The sequence below is a fragment of the Lathyrus oleraceus genome, chromosome 2 (genome assembly GCF_024323335.1).
Source record: "Lathyrus oleraceus cultivar Zhongwan6 chromosome 2, CAAS_Psat_ZW6_1.0, whole genome shotgun sequence".
In the NCBI taxonomy this organism is placed as follows: domain Eukaryota; kingdom Viridiplantae; phylum Streptophyta; class Magnoliopsida; order Fabales; family Fabaceae; genus Lathyrus; species Lathyrus oleraceus.
Genome location: NC_066580.1, coordinates 77,720,538 through 77,733,314, shown reverse-complemented (window position 1 = coordinate 77,733,314; position 12,777 = coordinate 77,720,538).

Here is a 12,777-nt window from a genome sequence, read left to right as displayed (position 1 = left end):
ATATCATGAGATCATTATTAAGGTTTTTACAGAAGAGTGTAGAATCAACTTTCCCTCTGATAAAATTTTGTTCCAGAAGAAAATTGCTCAGACGTTCATACCAAGCTCTGGGGGCTTGTTTTAGTCCATATAAAGATTTTTTAAGTTTGAAAACATGTTCTGGAAAGTTTGAATTTTCAAAACCAGGAGGTTGATTAACATACACTTCTTCTGAAATATAACCATTAAGAAATGCACTCTTGACATCCATTTGGTATAATTTGATAGAATGATTAATAGCAAAAGATACAAGAAGACGAATAGATTCTAACCTTGCGACTGGAGCAAAAGTTTCATTATAATCAATACCTTCTTGTTGACTATAACCTTGAGCTACCAGTCGAGCTTTGTTTCTGACAACTTCTCCTTTCTCGTTCAGTTTGTTTCTGAACACCCATCTGGTTCCAATGACATGAGTGCCTCTGGGTTTAGGAACGAGATCCCAGACATCATTCTTGGAGAATTGATCTAACTCTTCTTGCATAGCTGCCACCCAATCGTTATCTTGAAGAGCTTCATCACAGGACGTAGGCTCAATCAGAGACACTAGTCCCAGAGGAATATCTTCAGAAGTTCTGAAGGTAGATCTGGTTCTAACAGGTTCATCTTTGTTTCCCAAAATCAAATCTTCAGATACGTTGCTACGACTCTTGACTTTCCTTGGAATTTCTGGAGATTTAATTTCTTCAGAGTCTGGAGTGACAGTTGCTTCTGGAGTTTTCTCAGATTCTACCAGAGTGATCTCTAAATCTGCAAACTTTTCAACTAGCTTTGACTTTTCAGGGTCAAGCTTATCATCAAATCTAACATGAATTGATTCCTCCACAATTTTGGTTTCTGTGTTGTATACTCTGTAGCCTTTAGAGCGTTCTGAGTATCCTAACATAATACCTTTCTGTGCTTTGGAATCAAACTTGTTCAGATGTTCTTTAGTATTTAATATAAAACAAATGCATCCAAAAGGATGAAAATAAGAAATGTTGGGTTTTCTTCCCTTACACAGTTCATAGGGAGTCTTATCCAGAATAGGTCTAATAGAGATTCTATTCTGAATGTAACACGCTGTATTTACAGCTTCTGCCCAAAAGTGCTTTGCTACATTTGTTTCATTGATCATGGTTCTGGCCATTTCTTGGAGTGTCCTATTCTTCCTCTCTACAACTCCATTTTGTTGTGGAGTTCTAGGGCAGGAGAAATCATGGGATATTCCATTAGAATCAAATAATTCTTCAAAATCTTTATTTTCAAATTCTCCACCATGATCACTTCTGACTCTAACAATTTTAGAGTCAAATTCTTTTTGCACTTTAGAACAGAAACTGGTGAATACAGAGTGAGACTCACTCTTGTGCCTTAGGAATTTTACCCATGTCCAGCGGCTGTAATCATCAACGATTACTAGTCCATACTTCTTTCCATTGACTGATGCTGTTTTCACAGGACCAAATAAGTCAATGTGAAGAAGCTCCAGAGGCTTGGAGGTAGAAACAACATTTTTCTTTTTAAAAGATGTTTTTGAAAACTTTCCTTTCTGACAAGCTTCACACAGAGCATCTGAAGAAAACTTCAGTTTAGGTAAGCCTCTGACTAACTCAAGTTTAGTTAGCTGAGAAAGTTTCCTCATGCTAATGTGGCCTAAGCGTCTATGCCATACCCATTGCTCTTCGTGAACTGACATTAAACATTTAACATTTTGATCTTTTAAATCAGAAAGATTTATTTTATAAATGTTGTTTTTCCTCTTGCCTGTGAAAAGGACAGAGCCATCGTTCTGACTAATGGCTTTACACGTTTTTTGATTAAAGATTACATCATAACCGTTATCACTTAATTGACTTATGGATAACAAGTTATGCATTAATCCTTCTACATAAAGAACATCAGATATAGAGGGAAGAGTACCATTACCAATAGTTCCGGAGCCTCTGATCCTTCCTTTCTGATCTCCTCCGAAGCCTACAAAGCCAGCGTCTTTAAGTTCCAGGCTTTGGAACATAGACTTTCTTCCCGTCATATGTCGCGAGCATCCAGAGTCCAGGTACCATGACTGGTGTCTGAACTTTGCTGCATAGGATATCTGCAACATAGATAATCTTATCTTTCGGTACCCAGAATCTCTTGGGTCCTTTCAGATTAGTTTTCCCAGAGTTTCTTACAACTTTGGGTCTTCTAGCATTTTTAAATTTGTGTTCTTGTGTGTGTGTATAGTGGTATGAAAAAGGTGATTTAATTTGGTTACTGGTAGAGGTTTTATCAGAATCAGAATCATACCCAATTCCCCTTTTATTATTCTGACTTACTCCATAAATCATGGATGCCATAATACTCCTATCTATTCCACTCTTCAGAAACTTCTGAAAGGCTTCTTCATATTTATAAATAATTTCATTTGAAGTTTGTGGTGCTTGAGACAACGCTTCTTCTAATTTTAAGCTTTTTGTTTTAGCTCCATCTCTTTCTAACGTTAAAGATTTGATTGTATCTTCATGTGCTAGAATTGTTGTCTCAAGTTCACTACATTCTTCAGATTTTGCTTTAAGAAGGCCTTTAATGCTTTTAACTTTTTGTTTTAATTTCTGAAGAGAGGTAAGAGTTTCTGATAAACATGATTCTAAGTCAGATCTAGAAAGTTCAGAAAATACCTCTTCAGATTCTTCATCTGAGCTGCTGGATGTGATAGCCATAAGAGCTACGTTGGCCTGTTCATCAGAGTCAGATTCTGATGATTCGGATTCACTATCGTCCCAGGTGGCCATTAATCCCTTCTTTGTTCTGAAGGCACTTTTCTTGAAGCTTTCTTTCTTAGAGTTATCTTTCTTCAACTTGGGGCATTCATTTCTATAATGACCTGTTTCTTTACATTCAAAACAGGTAATATCTTTGTTAGGTTTACCTTTTGAAGTTGACTCTGATCGATCCCCTCTGGGTCTTGATCTTCTGAAGTTGTTGTTGTTCCTTCTTTTCCAGAGTTGCTTAACTCTTCTGGTTAGTAAGGACAGTTCTTCCTCATCATCAGAGTCTTCAGGTTCAGAATCGTCAGTATCTGCAGTTTCTGCCTGGAGAGCTTTGGTTCTGTCTGACTTCCGTCTTTCAGGTCTGGACTTCAGCGCCACTGACTTGTTCCTTTTCTGAGGCTCATCCTCCTCTAGTTCTATCTCATGGCTTCTGAGAGAACTAACAAGTTCTTCAAGGCTGATACTGTTCAGATCCTTTGATAACTTCAGAGCAGTAACCATAGGTCTCCATTTCTTTGGCAGACTTCTGACAATCTTCTTAACATGATCTGCAGTCGTGTATCCTTTGTCTAGCACTTTAAGACCTGCAATAAGAGTTTGGAATCTGGAAAACATAGCTTCTATAGCTTCGTCATCTTCCATCTTGAAGGCTTCATATTTCTGGATCAACGCCAGAGCCTTCGTCTCCTTGACTTGGGAGTTTCCTTCATGGGTCATCTTCAGAGAGTCAAGTATATCTTTAGCCGTCTCTCTGTTGGTGATCTTTTCGTATTCGTTGTATGATATAGCATTTAGAAGTATTGTTCTGGCCTTGTGATGATTTTTGAACTCACGTTTCTGATCTTCTGACATTTTGCTTCTGGGAACTTCAGCTCCATTTGAGACTGGAGGTTTGTATCCATCTGTGACAATGTCCCAGAGGTCAGCATCATAACCCAGAAAGAAACTTTCGATTCTGTCTTTCCAGTAATCAAACTTTTCTCCATCAAAAACAGGAGGCTTGGCATTGTAAGAATCTTTCTCATTTGAGTGGGCCATTTGTTTTTCTCGCACTGGATCTCTCTACACGGTTAAGTGTTTGATTTGAAAAACAATAACAGAGCCGGAGCTCTGATACCAATTGAAGGTGAGAAAAACAAGAAAGGGGGGGTTTGAATTGTTTGAAAAATAAGCGCTTTTGCAAAAAGAAATCACACAATGATTTTATACTGGTTCGCTTATAACACAAAGCTACTCCAGTCCACCCGGCCAAGGTGATTTCGCCTTCAACAAGGACTTAATCCACTAATCTTGAAAGATTACAAACAACCCCTAAGAGAGAAGAAAATCTCTTAGTCCTCTCAAGTCTACAGACTACAAAGAGTCACTTGAGGAAATCAAATAAAAATTAGATACAAGATGTGTAATCTAGAGTGCTTCTAAGAAAGCAAATATTACAAACTTAAGAACAAATTTTTCACTTGATAAGCAAAAGCTTAGTGAAAATCTTTGAAGAACAAAGATGTTTTTCTTGAGCGTGATATGATTTCAGTATAGTTTTGGCTAGTGATTTCTTGTTACTGAATGAGATTTCTTCTCTATTTATAGGAGTTGAAGTAGAGTTGAAGTAGCGTTGAATCTGTTGGATATTGAGATGTAGTTACGCCATTCCATTAATAGCTTCTGCAGTAGACTTTTTCTCTTTGAAGTGACTACTTACCACAATTAGTATCTTCTTTCTTGGAAGTGGAGATTAACGTCTCTTTCTAATTGAGGAAATCCATTTGCAGAACTTTAACTTGGCTTAAACGTTACTTCATCATGATTAACAATTCTGATTAGAGTCTTTGTGTATCTGGAGAAACTAGCTTCTGATGTTATCTCTTGAAAGTTCAGATGGCGCTGATAACTTCAGACTTTACAGAAGGCATTTGTTCAGAGTCAGAGCTTCTAGACTTTACTTCATGTTCAGATGCTTCTGATACTTTGTAGTTTTGTCCAGAGTCAGAGCTTCTTGAAACGAGATTCCACTTTAGATGCTTCTGATACTTGAGATTTTGCATCTGATCTTGTTGTGCATCTGATGACATCATCAGATTTATTTCTTCTTTCTTTAGAACCCTGCACACTTAGAAACTTTTCGTTAGGGTGCCATTTTTGGTTTCATCCTTTGTTATCATCAAAATCAAGGAATCTGTTGTAGAACAATTTTTGTTCTTACACAAGATACCCAGATGAATTAGGGCTTCCAAGACACACAAGTTTCAAATTCTTGATCAAAGTAATAAATGAAGAACATGGGGACCCATATATGATGTCTAGAATCAATATGAACCATCTCTTGATTGATCTTCTTGCATTGAGGGTCTCATATCCTAAATATGAGCTTGATGAGGCATTGGTGGATGCACACACTACCTACAAAGGAAACAAAACTACACATAGATATATTTTTGGTATTTTGGTTAGTAAACAAAGAAAAAAAAGTATGATACAATCAAATGTGCTTGGTGATCTCTATCCCAATGCAAGCCCAATGAATGAGGGGTGAGGAGGATACCAATGTGTGATCCCCAAAGCCAATGCATATGATGAGATAGCATGAGGGATCTTAGGGTCAAAATTGGGGTCTTACAGCTTCCCCTATTTAAGGACATTCTAATTGAGGATGTGAAGGTTAAAATCTTCGTCTCAACTCAGTAGAATGGACTTAAATAACAACATATAGAAACAAATTTTGGTCCCTAAGAGAACTCATGATGCATATGATATGAATGTTAAATAATATTTGTGGGGAATATATTGCCATAAAGGAAAAGAATCCGGAGAGACTGAAAGTCCACAGGAGCATAATGCATTCCATTAGAAAAACTCACTAGGGAGACATAAACTCTGGGGGGAATAAAAAGTTATGCGTAGTCTAGGCTACGACTTAAAAACTATTGGAGACACGAGGGGATTTCCATGAAAATAAATCAAAGGAAGGACTCGTCCGGGGATAGGGGAAATCTACAGGGGATAGGAATAGATCAGAACAAAACTGAAGTATTCAAACCAAACAGAGGGTTGGCGATTTCACTAAGGAAACACACACTCAAACTCAACTGGGGAAGAATGAACTTCAACACAGGAGTACCAGAGATATACTATCTACTACCGGTTACTATATAGGAAGATAATACACTCTGACAGAGGGACATCCATTATCGGTTAGGGTAAACATATTAGGGATGACTCGTTGAGGAGAGAGAGGTGTATTCGTTACCTATTACTGGGTAAGAACAACCTACTGGGGAGAGAACTCAAATAGGATTTACAACTACCGGTTACTTGGCAGAAGACCAAAGAGAGAGTATCAGTCACCTAATTAAAGTGAACATATCAAGGATAAACTTAAAGGAGGAATATCCGTCATCGGTTAGGATGAAAATATCAAGGATAGACCACCTGGGAACGAGGAAGAATATTCGTTACCGGTTAGGGTAAACATATCAAGGATAAACTGCCGGGGAGAAATAGGAATTATATCTATCAGTTACTGGATAAAATACCAAAGAGAGAATATCCTTCACCGGTTAAGATGAACATATCAAGGATAGACTCAGAGAGGAAAGATAAAATAGGAATTACAACTACCGGTTACTGGGTAGAATACCGAAAGGGGAGAGAAAATCCGTCACCGGTTAAAGTGAACATATCAAGGATGAGCTCTTTGGGGAATAAGAATAGGGATTACAACTACCTTTTTACTGGGTAGAAAACCACTAAAGGAAGAATATCCATCACCGGTTAAAGTGAACATATCAAGGATAGACTACTTGGGGAAACGTGAAAACGAATCCGCTGGGGAAAGCAAAGGAAGCAAGTTACATTTTGTCGGCTATTGGGCAAAAGTAAAGTACTCAAGAATCGAGAAGAATATTACCAGTTACTGGGTAATAGACTCTCAGGGGACCAAAATATCTATCTAGGTAATAACTAGAAAGAAACGGTCAAACAAAGACTCAACCCAATGAAGATATAATTCAAGGGGAGTGGTTTCATCCAGATAAACAACTGGGGAGGAAACTGAAATAATCATCCACGAGGAGATAACTCAGTGGGGAATGAGAAAAGTTAAACTCTTTCTACTTAAGGGGCTGACACTCTACAATTGAAGGATTACAAACGCACCAAATCTGTATAAGTAAATGATATCAATGAAGCAGCAGATCAGAATAAAGAAATGAAAGCGATAAAATGCATAATGAAATATCTGATGTTGTGTTTTATGCATGAATATGCATGTATATGATTTATTATTATGCTGACAAAACAACACAAAGGATACAAATAACAAAGATTTGAATCACTGCTGCAACACTCGGCTAATCTCAACAAGATGGAAACACCAACTGGAGAAAATGCTAGGGATGAAAATAAATCATCCGACTATGAACAAATCAACTCTGGTTGAGAAATTCATGGAGAATATGCTTCCAATTAATCATAACATGCTCTACAGGGAGAGAGAGCACTTGCTGAAGGGTAATCAACCAAACATGCCGAGGATAGAGAAAAGATCTATCGAGGATCAAAATTGTCAACACTGCGGGGAATTTTAGGTCAACACCATATCCAATGGGGGACAACCCTGTATGGGACAAAAACAAATACTGCCCAGAATCCAATACTGCCGGGAACAAGGGATCTTCATAATAATAAATCATATACATGCATATAACCAAGGGGAACACAAGAGATAAAACTTTGTATGGGGATCTAAGCAGAGTGTTGGGGATGCTATGACCAAGATCATCACATTCCTCAATAATCAACAAATTCTTCTTGGAAATTGCGAAATAAACCAATTCCAAGGCAACGATAAACGGATCTGATTCACACAAAGGAGAAACTGCCGAAGTCATGCAACACAATAATGCAAATGGGAACCAAATAAAGGTTCTGGATCTCCAGGGTCTAATCATAAGACTGTGGCATACCAAACATGAACACCTCAGTTGGGGAACATGAATTTGCAAAAGGGATCAATCATCAGTTCAACTGGAGATGAGATCCACTGGCTTTACCGGGGATGATGAAATATTCGGGGAGAAACTCATCAACCAAGCCGAGGATAAATGACGAATTGTTGTGGAGAAAAATAGTTACCACACCAACTACTTGGGGAAGACCATCAATGCTTTAAACTTCAAGACTTACCTGTTCTCAGATTGTTGTTGATATTTCTTGCCGAAATCGATTATTCTTAAAGTGGTTACTTTTATTATTTTAAGAAAAACAATTATTATTCATTTATTTCAAAATTATCATCATAAAAATTCAATTTTATTTAGCAGAAGTAAATAAGAATAGAATCAATTGGATAAAAGCACAACTTTATTTAATAGAATGGTAGTCCGTAAATGACAAGACTCCATAGATCTTTACAAAGTTTGAAAACTGGTAATTTACATGGAAAATGGCTACATTGAAGACAATGATCACTACTCTCCTTACCAACTTCAATATCCATTATGTTTGTCTTCAGTTGAGAATGATGACTCCGAACCAAATGACTTTGTTCAAAACTGTTTTCATGATTAGAACTAACCGAATGCAGTTACTTGCCATAATCCCTAATTTTTGCCTAGATTGCCTCAAGGTGGGGTACTCAATCTACCAAGATAAATTTTCTGTTTTATATCTATAATTTTTGTCTGTATCTCCCTTTCGAATTTTCAAACCACTGAGACACTCATTTTTGTCTTTAAAAAATTATTAACATAATGAAGTTATAGTCTTATAGACTAATAGCTAAAATGTGAGTTGCAAAAAAGTGAATTCTGATAAATGATAGAGAACAATATCATTGAAGCTAAAATGAAATAAACAAACAAACTACATCTCAACAAAATTTCAAAGATTGAGTCAAAAAAACAAATTTTCAAAGACCGTGTAAAAAAATCAAATATATTAGAAAAACCAAGAACATATTAAAGTACATCACCGATCATCAAAGTCCAGTGTAAATGATTGATACAAAGAATGTATAACAATATAAATGTTGTAGAAAACACAATATATCTTATATCATATGCGAATTTCATGCTCTTCCTAACTGAAAAATAATAATCTTGAATCAAATAAGGTTACTTCTACAAACTTTATGTGAGTAACAAGGAATGACAAATCTTTTGGGTTGACAAAATCATATAGTGCATGCATGTTCTCCACAACTTATCATTTATGTAACCTTTATTGACATGTTCTCTCCAACGGATGAGTAAAACCATAAACTTATTCTTTTATTTAATATTAAGATTGTGGAGTAATATATAATCTTTGGATTATGCGTGATTGGCGATGCAATACCCTCTGATTGGTTATTGGTAGATGTCGCATATTAAAAGTTTCACCTAAAAAGTGAAGCTTATAAGTCAAATAGTTCTAGTATATAACAATTGAGACATTGTGATAGTCTGCACTAATTTTATTGTTTTCGAAACAAATGCTTGTACTCCTAACATTTACTATGGCATTGCATTCATTCAAGAATCAAACAAAGTGGGAAAGAAAAGAAGAAGAATATTCCTAACTTTGGCTCCTCTACACTACATAGTTTGTGCTTTTTATGATACGTGCACACGTCTAGCTTTGACTTCCCCTACCTCAATGCACGACTTTGGGCGGTTTTGAACTAGCAGTTCACTTTGTATGGTGGAGCCAGGATCTTGGACCAGGGTGGAAAATATTTTTAGATCCAATATTTTTTTATTAAATATATAAAGTGTTATTGCATTATAAAAATAACAACCTTTCTCATCTCTCCTAGTAATAAGTTTTAGTAAAGTGTTAAGTTTTAGTATTTAACATTTGAAAGGTGAAATAACTTTTAGTAAAGTATTTAATAATATTTTTATAAAGTGTTAAGTTTTAGTATTTAACAATTGAAAGGTGAAATAAATTTTAAAAAATGTAAAAAAGAGAAAAAAGAAAAAATAGAATAAGTAAAATAAACTTAATTTGGGCATTTTAAGTAATAGGTGAAAAAAAACATTTTAGGGATTCAAAATGAATATAAATTTTTTAATATATTTATTTTAAATTTAGAAAATTCAATTAAACACCTTATTGCATTATTCCCCAACCATTGTCTAAGACACTAGTTTGTTGACTTGGCTACTTAAATTAGTATGTATTAAGTTTGAAATATAAGTTCTATTTCAGTCTCTAGTTTTTTGGAATTTGTTTAATTTAATAATAATTTAAATTGTGTTTATTAATATATGCAACTATGAATAGTAAATGCAATTATTTATTATTTATTACAATAGTCAATTGATATACAAACTTTACGTGAAGAGAGAGTAATGAAACTTTAACCAAAGAAAGTAAGATTACTGTAAGATTTATAGACATAGTTGTAAAAACTGAACTGGATATCGGATTAGACCGCATAAAACTAGCGGTTCACGTAAACCGGAGGTTGCGAAGCTTTTTTTGTAAAAAAAACTTTAAATCAAAACGCCATCGTTTTGAGTTTTAGAAATTTAAAAAATAAATAAATGAAAAACATTAATGTTTCATAATACATTGAAGAAGCAGAACGCAAGTCAAGTGAGAAAGAAGTCCAAACCATCACGGAAGGGAGGCAGAAATTTTAAATAGTGGGGGCATCATATATTAATATGAATATGTAATTTATGATATATTTATCATTTATTTTTTTAAAGTAGAAATATTATCGTATTTAATTTTTATAAGATATTTTTCGATAAAATGTTTAATAACTTTCTCAATTTTTTTATTTGTATAATTTTTTTAATTTTATTATCAATAAAAATATTTATCTATTTATATATACATATAAGTAATTAATGATGGACAGTTGTTTGCAATCTTTTATAATGATATTTTAGTGTTAAAATTAAAATATATAAAACAATTTTTAATTTTAATAAAAATATTGTGAAAAATTATTTTAAAAGTAAGCACAAAATAAATTTGATTATATTTTAGTTGAATATATTTTAGTTTTAAAATAAACATTTAAAATAAAAAACTCACAATCATCTTAAAGAGGACCATAAATAACAATATATTCATAATAAAAATATCTTTCAATTAATTAATATATTATGTTATTTTAGAGCCAAATATTTTTTATTAATTACTAAATAAATGCATAAGGATGATATTTAATTTTTTAAAAATATAGTGGGGGCACATGTCTCCATTCCCCCCCCACTTGCCTCCGTCCTTGCCACCGGCAGTTACGTCCCCCACCATCGCGTCGTTTCGTCTTAAACAATCAATGCGGGTTCTGGTTCCGACATCGTTTTCAGGTTCTATATTCTTTCATTTTTTATTCTGATAAGTGTTAAAGATTAGGGTTAGGTAAAGATTAAATTGTTGATTCTGTTATTGTTGTCTGAGATTTCTTGTTGTTGTTTTATGAGTAGACTATTAAATTTGATTTAAAATTGCAATTGATTTGAAAATTTAAACGTGTTTAGTTTTTTTTTTCTTTCAAATTCTACTGTGTTATATTGCTTATAGTTATAGACTTATTTGACAGTATTTGTATTAAACGTGTTTGGTGCGACTCGGCTATGTTTAATCGTTTTATTTATTTTTTGTGTTGATATTTTAATTGTTGTAACCAGAAGTTGTAATCATTATGAAAAGAACTTTGTTTTCAATATGAAATTAAATGTTTACATAAAATGAATTACATATCAAAAGAAGGACTAAAAATGGATTCAATAATTATGTTGTGGAGTTTGCTCCAACATTGAGAAAGTTTGTACGATTGTGTCCGGCCTGACGCATGAACTACACATTCTCACAATTTTGTTCACCGTATCCATTTTGGTTCGAATACGCGTGCTATTAGGGCGACCCTTTTTCTTTCTTCGCATATTATCGTTGTGTCAAACTATGCCCCCTTATTATGTAGGCCAATAATCCTCCTTTGCTACCACCAAAAAGCTATTGTTGTACACATTGCATACGCTTATGACTTTGTAAATGGAGGATAGTAGGTTGGAAGGTCTTGGAAAGCACATGAACATGCCACTATGACATGGGTACAAGGCATACAGAAGGCTTGAAACTTTTCGCAATCGCATCAATCTCTATCTAGTTTGACCCGATAGTAACCCCTTGGCCTCCCCTTATTATGGTCAATTGTCTCCTCTATACTGAATCAACCTCAACGACGGTCAAACATTGTGATCATATGTGTGTTAGCTTTGACAACTTCCTCCTTAATAAATTTCATACAACTCTTACTGAACAACTGCCCCAATTGTAAAACTGAACTCCATTTTGAACCTCTGGTCTCGAACAGTGACCCTAACCTAAAATAGGTTGCTCTCACCAAAGTGATTATCAGTAGGTTTTAGATGCCTTTGAAGACAGAGTTCATTGATTCCACAAGATTTGTTGTCATGTGGCCCCATCGTTGACCATTGTTGAATGCCCTGGTCCACTTCTCCACTGAAATATTATCGACTCAGCTTAACGCATATGCATTTGTTAAATTAATCTCTTTGCGGTAGTGTTGGAATGATGGTTCTATTAATGCATATCATGCGTTCATAACTTTTTCCATAAACGTCTTGTCTTTGATCACCCGCATGAATTTTTGAGTGACATGTCTAATGTAGTAGACATGAGTAGAAGGATAATTTTGCCAACCGTTATCAATGTTATTGTATGCGCTCTCAATAGATGGATGTTTGTCTGAAATCAAACATAGTTTAGGTTGCGGAGCAACGTGTAATAGGAGATTCCTGAGAAAGAATCTTCATCCATCAATAGTCTCCCCTTCAATCAGAGCGAAGGCAATTGGAAAAGTATTGTTGTTTCCATCTTATGCCACTGCCATGAATAGTATTTCTTTATATTTCCCGTATAACCATGTCCCATCAATTTGAATATTGGGTTTGCAGAATGTAAAACCTTTGATGCATGATTCATACGTCCAGAAGAGTCGATTGATCCATTTCCACTAACACAAGTTCTGTTTGGGGGTATA